The following is a 12167-nucleotide window of genomic DNA, read 5'->3' as shown; positions in this document are numbered from 1 at the left end:
GTGTGGTCCTGGTCAAGACAATCTCCTGAATCCAAACTGAATGTCAGAATGGGAAAGAAAGGTGATTTAAGCAATTTTGAGCGTGGCATGGTTGTTGGTGCCAGACGGGCCGGTCTGAGAATTTCACAATCTGCTCAGTTACTGGGATTTTCACGCACAACCATTTCTAGGGTTTACAAAGAATGGTGTGAAAAGGGAAAAACATCCAGTATGCGGCAGTCCTGTGGGCGAAAATGCCTTGTTGATGCTAGAGGTCAGAGGAGAATGGGCCGACTGATTCAAGCTGATAGAAGAGCAACTTTGACTGAAATAACCACTCGTTACAACCGAGGTATGCAGCAAAGCATTTGTGAAGCCACAACACGCACAACCTTGAGGCGGATGGGCTACAACAGCAGAAGACCCCACCGGGTACCACTCATCTCCACTACAAATAGGACAAAGAGGCTACAATTTGCAAGAGCTCACCAAAATTGGACAGTTGAAGACTGGAAAAATGTTGCCTGGTCTGATGAGTCTCGATTTCTGTTGAGACATTCAGATGGTAGAGTCAGAATTTGGCGTAAACAGAATGAGAACATGGATCCATCATGCCTTGTTACCACTGTGCAGGCTGGTGGTGGTGGTGTCATGGTGTGGGGGGTGTTTTCTTGGCACACTTTAGGCCCCTTAGTGCCAATTGGGCATCGTTTAAATGCCACGGCCTACCTGAGCATTGTTTCTGACTATGTCCATCCCTTTATGGCCACCATGTACCCATCCTCTGATGGCTACTTCCAGCAGGATAATGCACCATGTCACAAAGCTCGAATCATTTCAAATTGGTTTCTTGAACATGACAATGAGTTCACTGAACTAAAATGGCCCCCACAGTCACCAGATCTCAACCCAATAGAGCATCTTTGGGATGTGGTGGAACGGGAGCTTCATCCCCGGATGTGCATCCCACAAATCTCCATCAACTGCAAGATGCTATCCTATCAATATGGGCCAACATTTCTAAAGAATGCTTTCAGCACCTTGTTGAATCAATGCCACGTAGAATTAAGGCAGTTCCGAAGGCGAAAGGGGGTCAAACACAGTATTAGTATGGTGTTCCTAATAATCCTTTAGGTGAGTGTATATGAGATTGAAGTGGTCCATGTCTGTTAGCTTTGAGGTCTAGATGGTATGGAATATGCAGTAAGTTGATGTAACTTTTAGCTGGTACACATTTGTAATAGACCAAAAACTTTTATTCATGTTGTCCACAGGGGCATATTCAAATTTTTTGTCCAATCAAATGCTCTCTAGAATGAGAATGTCCCCTTGATCTAATATAACTAGCCACCGAATATTGCAATTGCAACAAAAATCATGGTTTTAGATGTAGCCTAAAGGCTAAAAAGATGAGTTAGATACTTTGTCTCGTTCCAACTTCCTGTTACATCATAAAGGGACAGAAAATATGATGTAAAGCTAGTTCAGAAAAGCTGCAGTCATTCTTCAGGTAGCCCCGTCCTCATCTCACACCACCAGCTGCTGTTAAAGCGCTCAAACTGAGTATAATGTTATTAAGAACCACAGAGCCTCATAGATCACACTCACCATTTAAACTATTCTGATTTATGTACATATGATGTATTTAATTTGTTTATCTGTTAAAAGATTTGTGCATAAAATAAACCTACTGCTTGTCTGTACGAGTCTTAGATGTTTAAATGTATAGCCTTACACTGCTAATATTAGATTGCAATTAAGGAAACATTACTGTGTACTTTGAGGCTTGTCATTGCTTTATGATGTTCTGAAGGAAATGTAAATCTCGAATGACTCTTGTTTGCATCTCAGCTTTGCTCAATAAAATCAGATACCATTACTATATTCTGATGTAATAATAGTGCTTGTTGTTATTTTTTATTCTGAAAAGAGATATCATAGCCCACTTCTCACAATCTAATCAAATTCTGATTAGTAAAATCCACTTCTACCCATGTTATTTATCAGAATATTCTTTTTCACATAACTGTCCTATAGCAGCAGAGCTGTAATCTCTACGTCCAGAGAGTGTGCATGTCTTCATCAGCCTAAAGCAGTAATATCCATTTGTTACCATCATGAAAGCTAAACCCCCTCTGAATGAGCAAAACTGGCCAGCTGAAGCACTGCAATGAGATGGACGTTTTCACTGTTAATCATAGTTTATTAGCATGTTTTCCATTTAATCCATTCTTAAATACCCAAACGGGTGCTATTTCTAAAACAATTACTACAGCAAGCTGATCAGACAATAAGAACACCCTGCCAAATTTGAGCAGTGCTCTGAAAGGTTCTGTTCACCAGGGAGAAAATTAAATCTTTTGGGTTTAATATCATCAACGTATGCTGTGTGCTCTGACAAGATGTCTGGCATTGCCCTCGATGAAGACACTATCGACTGCTTCTCTTTCTCTATACCGCAATATTCAGGTACCTAGTGGATTGAATCAAGCTTTCATTTAATTGAATGTACTTTTTCAGTAGCTCTAAAAGACAGGGCTTATACTTCTATAGAGAAGACACTCTACACGTTTTAGCAAAAGACTGTTGCATTCACAGCTCAGGGGACAATAACAAGGATTCAGACTAGTTCAGGCCAGTGCTGCAGTCAAGGCATCTTATGTATTGAACATTGGCTAGATATGCCAAAAAACTGAGAGACTTTGATAGATAGTCTGGGAAGCTTTAAACAAATCTGTAATGTTTAATCTCGAATGCAAAATTAGTTACATTTAAAAATGATATGATCAATAAGTAATGGCAACATACACTCACCGGCCACTTTATTAGGTACACCTGTCCAACTGCTCGTTAACACTTAATTTCTAAGCAGCCAATCACATGGCGGCAACTCAGTGCATTTAGGCATGTAGACATGGTCAAGACAATCTCCTGCAGTTCAAACCGAGCATCAGTATGGGGAAGAAAGGTGATTTGAGTGACTTTGAACGTGGCATGATTGTTGGTGCCAGAAGGGCTGGTCTGAGTATTTCAGAAACTGCTAATCTACTGGGATTTTCACGCACAACCATCTCTAGGGTTTACAGAGAATGGTCCGAAAAAGAAAAAACATCCAGTGAGCGGCAGTTCTGTGGGCGGAAATGCCTTGTTGATGCTAGAGGTCAGAGGAGAATGGCCAGACTGGTTCGAGCTGATAGAAGGGCAACAGTGACTGAAATAACCACTCGTTACAACCGAGGTATGCAGCAAAGCATTTGTGAAGCCACAACACGCACAACCTTGAGGCGGATGGGCTACAACAGCAGAAGACTCCACCGGGTACCACTCATCTCCACTACAAATAGGAAAAAGAGGCTACAATTTGCAAGAGCTCACCAAAATTGAACAGTTGAAGACTGGAAAAATGTTGCCTGGTCTGATGAGTCTCGATTTCTGTTGAGACATTCAGATGTTAGAGTCAGAATTTGGCGTAAACAGAATGAGAACATGGAACCATCATGCCTTGTTACCACTGTGCAGGCTGGTGGTGGTGGTGTAATGGTGTGGGGGATGTTTTCCTGGCACACTTTAGGCCCCTTAGTGCCAATTGGGCATCGTTTAAATGCCACGGCCTACCTGAGCATTGTTTCTGACCATGTCCATCCCTTTATGGCCACCATGTACCCATCCTCTGATGGCTACTTCCACCATGTCACAAAGCTCTAATCATTTCAAATTGGTTTCTTGAACATGACAATGAGTTCACTGTACTAAAATGGCCTCCACAGTCACCAGATCTCAACCCAATAGAGCATCTTTGGGATGTGGTGGAACGGGAGATTCGCATCATGGATGTGCAGCCGACAAATCTGCGGCAACTGTGTGATGCCATCATGTCAATATGGACCAAACTCCCTGAGGAATGCTTCCTGCACCTTGTTGAATCTATGCCACGAAGAATTGAGGCAGTTCTGAAGGCAAAAGGGGGTCCAACCCGTTACTAGCATGGGGTACCTAATAAAGTGGCCGGTGAGTGTATGTTTTACATTACTTTAACTTATCAAAATTAGTTAAGCCATTTTTGAAATAAGTTACATGATTCAACTCAACTCAATTCGTTTAAAGTCATTCAACTAAGTCAGTTTAATGTAATTTAAGTTAGATAGATAGATAGATAGATAGATAGATAGATAGATAGATAGATAGATAGATAGATAGATAGATAGATAGATAGATATAGTTTATTTTGTCCTCGAGAGGAAATTAGTTTCCACCACAGATGTGTATAACACTGACAACACATAACATATTAAATTGTTCGTTCACCCTAGTGTTAGTTCACCAAAAAATAAAAATTCTGTCATTAATTACTCACCCTCATGTCGTTCCAAACCTGTAAGACCTTCGTTCAACTTCGGATCACAAATGAAGATCTTTATGATGAAATCCTGTCTTTCTGACCTCTATGGAGAAAATGAATAGGATTTTTACTTTTGGAACTGCTCTATTGTCACGCAAGGCAACATTGATACTCAAGGCCATAGATATAATTCACAAAGAGGATTACAGCTCAATGAAATTCAGCATAACACGTCGATAAAATTATTTAGTGCTCCAAGCGTAATTGCTCTTTTGTCCATTACGGTGTTAAGGCCATTTGTTTTGCTAGAAGCGTGGAGAGAGGATGATGAAGAGGAAGACGAAGCATCTTAATGCACTTCTCCTGCATGTTTTGCCTCAATCGGTCTTCCCCCGTGACTGAGCTTCATGATTCACTATTAATAATTGAATATTGTAAATGCAGACAGCTACGCCTCATCAATCAAGGGATATCTAGGGCTAATATGATAATTATAATTATTCCATGCAGATGGCTTGGGCTGCTGTGATTAATCATTTGCTAAAGAGGCATTCTTTGATATGTCTGCTTGGACTCCATAAAGCATATCATTAAAACCCATTTAGCCATTCAAAAGATAGAATGACAGGTTATCAAAGACAAGCTGATCCACGCCTCGCCACTTCAGCTGAAGATGTCACTGTAGCATCTGATTATAGCTGGACTTAAATGAACAACTCTCTGAGCGCAACAGGTCTCGGCGTGTGAGTGATGCTCAAGGATCTTTTCAAGGTAAATCATATTCTGTCCTTTGATAGGGTTGGAGAGCAGGTCTGAAAACACAACTTTACTGTTCTGTGTTTTAAGTGTTCTCCATCATATGTTTGGAATTCAATGCCATCATTGGGTGAACAATGGGACAAATGTAGTATTGGTTACACTGCAGGGCTCTTTATTCATTATCATAATTTCCAACTAGGGAAGAGTGTGTCTTGTCTGCTTGTTTAATGACCCTACTTGGAACGCTGCTGTCAAACAATCAATATTGGGTGAATAAAACAAGCTAATCTGAAAGAAAAGATCAAAATCAATATTATTTCTCAGATTTTTCCACAGCACTGACAAAAGACTTATTAGGCAAGATTATATATGCTTCATGAATGTAATATTATCCAAAGTATGGAGTGTGGCATCACAAAAAAACAACAACAAAAAAACGAAACCAAAACCAAAAGCAAGTCAGTACAAAATCAGTCAGTCAAAAAACAAAAACAAACAAAAAACAGTTTTGCTGTTTAATATTTTTGTGCGCAATTTTTTTCAGGATTTTTTGATTAATAGAAAGTTCAAAAGAACAGCATTTATTTGAAATAGAATCTTAAAGGGTTAGTTCACCCAAAAATGAAAATTATGTCATTAATGACTCACCCTCATGTCGTCCCAAGCCCGTAAGACCTCCGTTCATCTTCGGAACACAGTTTAAGATATTTTAGATTTAGTCCGAGAGCTTTCTGTCCCTCCATTGAAAATGTATGTACGGTATACTGTCCTTGTCCAGAAAGGAAACAAAGACATCATCAAAGTAGTCTATGTGACATCAGTGGGTTAGTTAGAATGTTTTGAAGCATCGAAAATACATTTTGGTCCAAAAATAACAAAAACTAGGACTTTATTCAGCATTGTATTGTCTTCCGGTTCTGTTGTGGATCCGCGTTCAGTGCCGCCGCTGACGTAAGACGCTGCTGACGTGTGTCTGGTGCGCCCGAGCTTCGTTTACAGTCTGAGGGAGACGCACGCTGGAAACAAAACAATCTTCGCAAACATGTCTAAGGATTTCCACACAGAGGAAGACTTGCATTTTTTTGCCCAGCCATATTTATTTGAACCCGAATACACGGACGCACCAGACACACGTCAGCAGCGCCTTACGTCAGCGGCGGCACTGCGGACTCGTGAGAACCGGAAGACAATACAATGCTGAATAAAGACGTAGTTTTTGTTATTTTTGGACCAAAATGTATTTTCGATGCTTCAAAACATTCTAACTAACCCACTGATGTCACATGAACTAACTTTGATGATGTCTTTATTTCCTTTCTGGACAAGGACAGTATACCGTACATACATTTTCAATGGAGGGACAGAAAGCTCTCGGACTAGGGCTGGGCGGTATATCGAGTTTGTACGATATATCGCTATACTCTTTTTAAACGATTTGGAATGAGGCAATACCGTTTATATCGATACAGTAGTTTGATATGAGCACATCTGAAAAATAGCGGAGGTCGCAGTGTGAGCTGCTGCAGTGAAAGTAGCTAGCTACATAGTACAATTTGTCCTAAACATGACACAAGCTTATATTAAGGGCTTCAAAATAACTGGTAGCCTAAGATATAGTTAACGAGTTTAAAGCAGCTTGTCCTGTCAGATGCTCTGACAGATACTGTTGCTGACTGACAGATAAATACTTGCGCTGATTAATGCGTTTGAGATGTGGTGCTTTCCTCAGTGCTCAACTTACATTTCACAGGTATATTCTCCATCTGTAAATGTTAGAGTCAAACAAATATGTCCATTTCACTGTCAGGAGAGGACAAGCTTCTGCAAGTGAATCTCCGCTAAAATGCAAGCTTCTGTGAACTAGCGCCGCCGCGCGCATGCGCGTCAAACAGACGGAGCACAATAGAATAGTAGCGCAATAATTCTGACTAAAATTAACATATTGCTAAAATATTTGTTGTTGGAGACAATAAATGTACTATATGTGGAATTTTAAACCTACAAGTATAATTTTATGAAAGTGACCATTATAATGGGGTAATCAAATACAGGCTAATATAATTAGTAGTGCTTTTGTTTTTATTTTCATTTTTAGTTTAGCCTTTAGTTTAGCCAATTAAAAACAAAATCTTTTTTTGCACATAATATATTGCATAGCCTACATTACATTCACTATATTTGTTTCCATATCCTTCAATATCAACATTGTTTGTAGGATATCATTGGGCAGAATGTGAAAAAAATGTTTTTTTTTAAATAAATACATTTTTTCTTTATCCAAATAGAAAAACGTAGAAAGTACCGAGATATATATCGCATATCGCCATTTAACCAAAAATTACCGAGATATGATTTTTTGGCCATATCGCCCAGCCCTATCTCGGACTAAATCTAAAATATCTTAAACTGTGTTCCGAAGATGAACGGAGGTCTTACGGGCTTGGAACGACATGAGGGTGAGTCATTAATGACATCATTTTCATTTTTGGGTGAACTAACCCTTTAAGTAACATTATAAATGTCTTCACTGTCACTTTTGATTAATTCAATGCATCCTTGCTTGATAAAAGTGTTATTTATTTTTTTAAATCTTACTTATCGCATAACTTTTGAGTGGGATTTTTTTTTCCGTAGTTTTTTCAATATGAGATGGAATGTGACCTAGACATGTTTTAATGAGCTTCACCCATCATCCTGTTCTTGCATCAGCATTAATATTCTGTGTCTACTCCGCTTTATAATTTCACACCAGACTTTGGTCATGCCTGGGTTCCAGACATCAAAGATGCTGGAAGGGGCGGCCACAATTACATCTCGGTTTGATGTTTCTTGAAGGGATGACCTGCACCCTCCCTTTGGACGTCAAACCCACTCACTCCAGTGGGGAGGTAAACAGGAGCAACACAGACAACAGAGCAACACAATACAAACACCAAATCGCTCAGGTAAACGGCTCACTATGTCGACTCCAAGAGTAGAACAGGCATGGAAAACAAATGAAACAAAGACAAACCAACAGGTACTGAATGCATTACAAAGGGATAGTTCACACAAAAATGAAAATTCTGCCATCATTTATTCACCCTCAAGTTGTTCCAAACCTGTAAATTTCTTTGTTCTGCTGAACACAAAAAAAATATTTTTAAATATATCTTGTGGGGCACTGTTGACTTCCATAGTATGGAAATAAGTATCTTTCTTTGTGTTCAGCAGAAGAAAGAAACTCATAAAGATTTGGAACAACTTAAGGGTGACTGATGACATAATTTTCATTTTTTTTTGGAGAACTATCCCTTTAAAGCTCCAGTCCGTAACTTTTTTAAGTTAAAAATAATCCAAAATTATTATTTAAAAAAAAACTTATTCTGCCAGTGGTCAAAACTATCTGCTTGCCATAGCTAGATTCAAAACGGTTAGCTTGTAATAATGATTTTAATTCCAGTGGTACTGGTGGGTTTCCGCGGGAAATTCGAGCATGTCTTTGCGTCATGACGTCACACCCGTACACATAAAGAAGGAGTTTCGGCTAGCCGGCTATACTGCGCGTGACGAGATGTTTAGATGTATAGGCTTTTCTCGCAGCACTTTACATAATTAAACTTATGGCATCCAGAAAGATCCAAACAACAATCATCAGTGTCAACTGGAGATTCAGCAGTTATAAAACCCAAAAGACTTCGTACTTCGGATTTAAGGTGGCTAGAGAAAGAGAACGAAACCGTCTCATGCGAACACAAGGATTTAAACATCGGCGGGGCTTTTGAAAAGTGCGTGAACTCCGTGTTTTGAAGGGGTTCAAAACGGAAGAAGAGACGGCTTTTTTCTGCTGAACAAGTAAGACATTTCAATAGTTCAATCGTGTAACAGTACGTTTTCTTAATTCACAGTTATGGAGTTTCCTTTGTTGTGCCTTTCTCGTTTTGCTATTATGGAGAATATGAATTCTGAACTACGCAGGTAGCTGCTAACCATAAAACACATTAAATTTAACATTAGTCACGCAATGCTGATGTTGTTAACATGAACAATTTGAGAACAAAGTAGGCTATAATTTGCACGGTTGCTGTAAATCGCGTTGATTAAATCTAACGAAGCTTATCATGTCGAATGCTTTTCCCCCCTTAGTTGGTCAGAACAAAAATGGATTTTACTTACTTGTTCAGAAGACATTTTCTTATGAAAATTCTTATGTTGGTCAAACTTTCAAAAAGTGAATCTGTGATTCTGAATGACAGTATCCACACAGCGCGGTGACTGACAGCAGCACTCGCCTCAAAGCACTGTGTTCATCCGCGCTGTTTCATGCCGATTTACAACCCACGTAAAGATAATAATTCCGCGAATCACTGCAGTTACAGATTTCGAACAGAGAGATGGCGACAAAGAGGAAAAGATACGGACTGCAGCTTTAACTTTCCATTAGGTTTGATGGACACAAACAACTGGCGTCCACAAATAGAACAATCTATGAACTGGCCAGAACCCAACAGAGCTCATTATATATTTGAAGCATGTTTTCTCTTTGCATTCAGCTCTTGAAGCACTTGCCTGGGTCGCCAAATCTGGTACGGTGTTGTTCTGCCTGTTTCTTAATTGCTTCATCGAACCGAAACTACTGAGGTTAAATCCAAGAAATATAAATCTCTACACCACATACAAAGTGGCAGACCACTGCAATTGAGTGCTGGGGTTTGTTTAATCGTATATTTGAGATATGATTCATTGCAGTGTCCGTATAACGCTCTATATTTCAGATGCAAGACAGCTTTGTGGCCATGACACCATAAGTTACCGTAATCCGCAGCGAGGGTCGAGGAAACACCGAGACACACATTCCCTCAGGACATGAGATTGAAGTGCGGCGGCTCTGCTGGAAAAGGTCACATTTATACATTTGCCAACTTCATCGATTGAACAGCCGTCAAACAGACAGCCGAAGCGCCTTTTCTCTCACTGCACGTTTCATTTCAAATGTTGAAGTTCTGATGACCTGCAATGATAAAGTGGTAACCCTTCTGTTTGGGATCTGGGAAACCCCAAGGACCTTCACATACACCAAAGCACATACTTAATACTGACACTTGCTAATCTTATGAGAAATTATAGCTTTAAACGTCATCCATGAAAATAATACATTTCTGTTTGTGTTGTGCTAACATATAAGAATAAAGCTTCAATTTGCTACTTGTTATTACTAGATGGCAGGTGGAATTATGGGGAGGGACAATCGCACTGTAGAAAGCATTGTAATATACAGAAAAATGGACACACCAACTAAATAGATTTAAAATAGATATCTTGTATACGGACTAACTGCACACAAATCCAATTCTGATTTCAAAGAGCTTTAATCTTGTAAAGCCTGACATATGAAATAATGGCCAGAATAATCTCATGTTTAGTTTTTGAAACCTTTAGACAAAATCTAATAGAAAATATTTGTTTTGCCATAATAAAATGGCATATTTTATGTTTGTATGATATATGACACATTAGACTTTTATGACCCATATAGTATGATTTAGTAAGAATGTGGACCTTAAAAGAAAATCAATTTTATTCAGAGGCCCATTCTGAGCAAAAATATGCAATTCAGTGCAGATGTATTTATATGCCAAAAAGTAAGATGAAATTCTGCTAGCTAAGCTTGTAATGTAATAAATAAGTGAGATCTTTATAACAGTATATCAGACTATGAAAGCATTTACTTTATAAAAATCATTAAAGATTACAAAGCAAAAATAATTTTTACTTACTAACAAAGTATGAAGTGTCAACCAGAGGCATAGATTGTTATAACGTTAGCCTATAAACACGTTTTTCAGAAAAATCTTGATATTAATCTTAATAATTTAAAGGCATCAGAAACCCATGTATCAAATATGATACAGTAAGCTTTGGGTTAAGTTTTTAATAACATTTGCCTGAGATTTAACGATGTTATAAAAAAAACATGTTGAAGATTTTGAAGGGGAAATATAAGGTTAATTCTGAAATTACAAAGTATGTCATTGCGTTCTCTGGAGCCATAGACAAAGAATCTTTATATAACATTTTAAGTTTACGGATGTCATTGTGTAAAATTACTTTATTTCTGTAAAACTCACGTCAGGAACTCTTCGTTTCAGTCAACACAGCAGCGACACGTTTTCCAAGATTTGTGTATATCTTCAACACGGCTCAGCTCTCATACGCAATCACATCAAACATTAAATAAATGATAACTGTTTGATTAAAAATGATAAACAAAATAAAAGATGACTTAATTCAACAAACTCGGCGTCGCCTGCTGTACTGTTGCTCGCTCTTGCCATCTTGCGGTGATAAAAAAAATGCTATTTTAAAAATGGCGGAAAAAATAAAGACTCATTCTCGTTACTGTAATGCTAATAACTAATGACAGTTATTTTAAAGTACAATTTATAAATCCTAGTTGTATTTGTAGTGCTACTTTTAGTCTGAATTAAATTTAACAAAGCACCTGACACAGTATCAGTGGCCTGGGCAGGATGATTCAGGGCTTCATCCTTGAAAATAACAAAGTAATCTAGGCTAAGGGATAGTTCACTTATCTATCTATAGCCATAGACCATGTGCTGTTTGTACCCAGTTATAGGCATCTTTAAAAAGTTCATACAACATTTGATAGAACATTTGTCTGCGAATCATGCAGAAATACCAAGAATTAAAGTGAACTTAAAGTCATTATTGAATGAAGTCTCATTAAACAATCCCATTTCATTTTATACTGAACAATCAAGAGAATACAAACAATGACATACTTTTTTTTTTACATCCATTAAATACAAGTGGCTTTACAGACAGAACAAAGGCAACGTGTGTATTCAGCATACTGAGAAATGTGTTGGCTCAGCATTTGTTTTTCTGTTTTCAGAGGACATTTCAGTCAATGGCAAGGAAATGTTACAACATGTTCACATCCCTTCCATATTTACAGGATAAAGGTTAAATGTCTTTAAATATATTTTTCCCTCTGAGGAGGTAAGGTTTGGAGTGTTTGTCTTTTTTTTTTAAAGCTATACAAATGCACCATTTGCAAATTCATTGTCTAGTAGTATATTGTCAATTA

Source organism: Rhinichthys klamathensis, unplaced genomic scaffold (assembly GCF_029890125.1).
Source record: "Rhinichthys klamathensis goyatoka isolate OS25496 unplaced genomic scaffold, OSU_Roscu_1.1 h1tg000183l_1, whole genome shotgun sequence".
Classification (NCBI taxonomy): domain Eukaryota; kingdom Metazoa; phylum Chordata; class Actinopteri; order Cypriniformes; family Leuciscidae; genus Rhinichthys; species Rhinichthys klamathensis.
The sequence above is the reverse complement of the archived record's forward strand: the minus strand, read 5'-3'. Positions refer to the sequence as shown.